The following is a 3,919-nucleotide window of genomic DNA, read 5'->3' on the forward strand; positions in this document are numbered from 1 at the left end:
TATGACTGAAGCTGAATTTAATCTTTTTGCCTCAGTACATTTCAATTTATTATAGTAATTTCTTGGGATATTTGTCTTATTTTTTTTTTTTACTTCAACTGAGTTTTCAATTCTATTTAAAAATTTTTTGAAGTATTGTTGATTTACAATATTGTGTTAATTTCAGGTGTACAGCAAAGTGATTCAGTTATATATAACATATATTGCTGGCTAAGTATTTTAAATTCAATGACCATTATGGTGGTTAAAGTACATTTGTTTAGTTATTTATTTTTGTTGTCTGGGCAGGGATTTGAACCCTGGACCCTCAGATAAAAAGTCTGATGCTCTACCTACTGAGCTACCCAGGCTCTATTTTATATATAGCAATATGTATATGTTAATTCCAAATTCCTTGTTTGTCCTTGTTTGTTCCTACCAAAGGGAAAACCTTTGGTAACCTTAAGTGTGTTTTCTATGTCTGTGGATCTCTTTCTGTTTTGTATATAGGTTCATTTACATCACTTTTTTAGATTCCACATATAAGCAATATCGTATGATATTTGTCTTTGTCTGGCTTACTTCACTTAGTATGATAATCTCTAGGTCCATCCATGTTACTACAAATACATTATTTCCATTCATTTTTATGGCTGAGTAATATTTCAATATATATACTCAGTTTCTTTATCCATTCATCTGTTGCTGGACATCTAGGTTGCTTCCATGTCAGTCAGTTCAGTCGCTCAGTCATGTCTGACTCTTTGCGACCCCATGAACGTCATGTCTTAGCTACTGTGAATAGTACTTCAGTAAACACTGGGTTAACATGTACCTTTTCAAATTATGGTTTTCTCTAGATATATGCCCAGGAGTGGAATTACAGGATCATATGGTAGTTCTAGTTTCAAATTTTTAAGGAACCTCCATGCTGTTCTCCATAATGGCTATACCAATTTATAGTCTCACCAACAGGGTATCATTTATACCTAGAGACAAATAGAAAATGAAAGCATGATGATCCAAAACCTATGGTACACAGCAAAAGCAGTTCTTAGAAGGAAAGAAGTTTATAGCAGTAAAATCCTACCTCGGGACACAAGAAATATCTCAATTAAACAGCCTAAACTTATACTTAAAGCAATCAGAGTAAAAAGAACAAACAAACCCAAAGTTGGTGGAAGGAAAGAAATCACAAAGATCAGAGCAGAAATTGATGGAGATGAAGAAAACAAAATGAACAAAACCAAAAGCTGGTTCTTTAAAAAGTAAGCAAAAATGATACACCTTTAGCCAGATTCATCAAGGAAAAAAGAGGATCCAAATCAATAAAATTATAAATGATAAAGGAGAAATCACAATTGACACCACAAAAATACAAAGGACCATAAGAGACAACTACAAGCAACTGTATGCCAATAAAATGAACAACCCTCTTTCCAAGAAATGGATAAATTCTTAGCAAGCTACAACTTCCCAGTTGGAAACAGAAAGAAATAGAAAATATGATCAGACCAATTACAAGTACTGAAACTGAATCTGTAAAACTCCCAACAAATAAAAGTCCAGCACTACATGGCTTCACAGGTAAATTCTACCCAACATTTAGAGAAGAGTTAACACCTCTATCTGAAACTATTTCAAAACATTGCAGAGGAAGGAATGCTTCCAAACTCATTCTATGAGGCCACCGTCATGCTGGTACCAAAACCAAATAAAGAAACTACAAAGGAAGAAACTTATAGGCCAATATCACTGATAAATATAGGCACAAAAATCCTCCACAAAATACAAGCAGACCTAATCCAACAATACACTAAAAGGATCATACACCATGATCAAGTAGTATTTATCCCAGGAATGCAAGGATTTTTCAATATCCACAAATCAATCAGTATAACACAGAATATAAACAAAGAATAAAAACCATATGATCATCTCCATAGATTCAGAAGAAGCTTTTAAAAAAATCTAATATCCATTTATGGCAAAAACTCTCCAGAACAAGAAACTTACCTGAACATACTAAAAGCCATATATGGCAAAAGCGTATGTTAGTCATGTCTGACTCTTTGCAACCCCATGGACTGTAGCTCTCCAGACTCCTCTGTCCATGGAATTCTCCAGGCACAAATACTGGAGTGGGTTTCCATTTCCTTCTCCAGGGGATCAAACACCAGTCTCCTGCATTCCAGGCAGATTCTTTACCATCTGAGCCACCAGGGAAGACCCCATGGCTAATATCATGCTGAACAGTGGAAAGCTGAAAGTATTTCCTATAAGATCAGGAACAAGACTTTCCAGGTGGAATTAGTCAACCTCACTATCACTTGTGCTCTTTTGATTTCAGCTGGAGTGTTATTGAAAGTGCTCTTCAAACTTAAATGTACTTACAAATCACTTGAATGTTTGTTAAAATGCAGATTCTGATTTAATAAGTTTGGTGTGAGATCTAAGATTCAACACTTAAATGATATTCCCAAGTGCATCACACTTTGAGTAGAAAGGTATCATAGCATTCACTGCATTGTGCTTAGATATTTTTATTTTGTTTATATGAATTTCATCTAATAGACTACAGTGTTGGAGTATCATTGGTGCCCACACATGCTTATTGAACAACTCTGTGTGTTAGTTGCTCAGTTGTGTCCAACCCTATGTGAACCCATGGACTGTAGCCCACCAGGCTCCTCTCTGCATGGAGTTCTCCAGGCAAGAGTACTGGAGTTGGTAGCCATTCTGTACTCCAGGAGATCTTCCTGACCCAGGAATCGAACTCAGGTCTCTTGCACTGCTGGCAGATTCTTTACCATCAAATAAATGACTAAAACTTGACCTGACATAAAACTCACCATCAAAGCAGTACTCTCAGCTTTTCTCAACCTTCAAGGCTTCTAAGATTACTACCAAATTTCTCCTTGTGAACAAAGAGTGATTCCCAAAATTTAGTCCCACAGTGCTTCCTCACTAAAAAATCTTCCACAAGAGAATTGCTTTCAGGATACAAGCATAAACAAAAGGTAGTAAAATGCATTATCCAGAACTTAAAACTTGAAGGCCTTTCAAAAACATTTATGGAGCTTTAAATTTATGAGGTTAGTATTTAAAGTTGGACTTTTAAATTCATTTTTTATTGCTGCTTAAAAAATTGCCACAAAGTGACTTAAAACAGCAGCCATATATTAGCTCACACTTCTGTAGGGTCAGAAACCTAAGCATGAAATGGCTCAGTTTTTTGTTAAAAGCTCAAAAACTGAAATCGAGATCAATGGGGCTGACTTCCCCTCTGGAAGCTCTGAGGAAGAATCTGTTTCCAAGTTCATCAGATTGTTTGTAGAATTCATTTCCTTGCAATTACAGAGCTAAGGACCCTGTTTCCTTGTTGGCTATAAGCTGGAGACTCCTCTCAGCTCCTAGATATCACCTATATTCCTTGCCACACGGCTCCCTCCATCCTCAAGCCAGTAATAATGGATAGAATCATTCCCAGTCTTCAAAGTGCTGACCTCTTCCATCTCTAACATCTAGACTCAGATTTAAAGAGTTGGTGTGATTCAAGTGGGCTCATTCAGACAATCTTAAAGTTAGATTATTTGGTACTTTATTTACATTTGCAAAATCACTTATCAGCTTGATTAGTGTTTGAGTGAATAATTGAGAGAGTGTGTACACCCAGGCCCGGCATTTAGGGATCATTTGAGAATTTCTCCCTACCACAGCTTCCAGATGAAACCCTGGAGAAACTCATTTTACCTCTCTTCCTAGATTTCATGGAAATCAAAAAATAAAGTGTACCACTGACATTGAATCCTTAGCAACACTGAGAATGGGAAGGGGTGAAATTAGTGCACTCATCATTGGGACAAAGTTCTGAAGATCACAGGTAAAGATTGAAGATTGAATTAAGAAAAGGCCACTCAGGGCATTCAGGATGCCTGGA

The 3,919-nt window shown here is 36.4% G+C and overlaps 1 non-coding gene across 1 annotated transcript; it reads right to left on the reverse strand.

Moving 5' to 3' along the window:
- Positions 1-277: 277 nt before the first annotated feature.
- TRNAK-UUU lies at positions 278-350 on the reverse strand. The gene has a single exon. It is a non-coding gene; the product is annotated as a tRNA-Lys (tRNA).
- Between the last annotated feature and the right edge of the window lie 3,569 nt (positions 351-3,919).

Source organism: Oryx dammah, unplaced genomic scaffold, assembly GCF_014754425.2.
Source record: "Oryx dammah isolate SB20612 unplaced genomic scaffold, SCBI_Odam_1.1 HiC_scaffold_2, whole genome shotgun sequence".
Taxonomy (NCBI): domain Eukaryota; kingdom Metazoa; phylum Chordata; class Mammalia; order Artiodactyla; family Bovidae; genus Oryx; species Oryx dammah.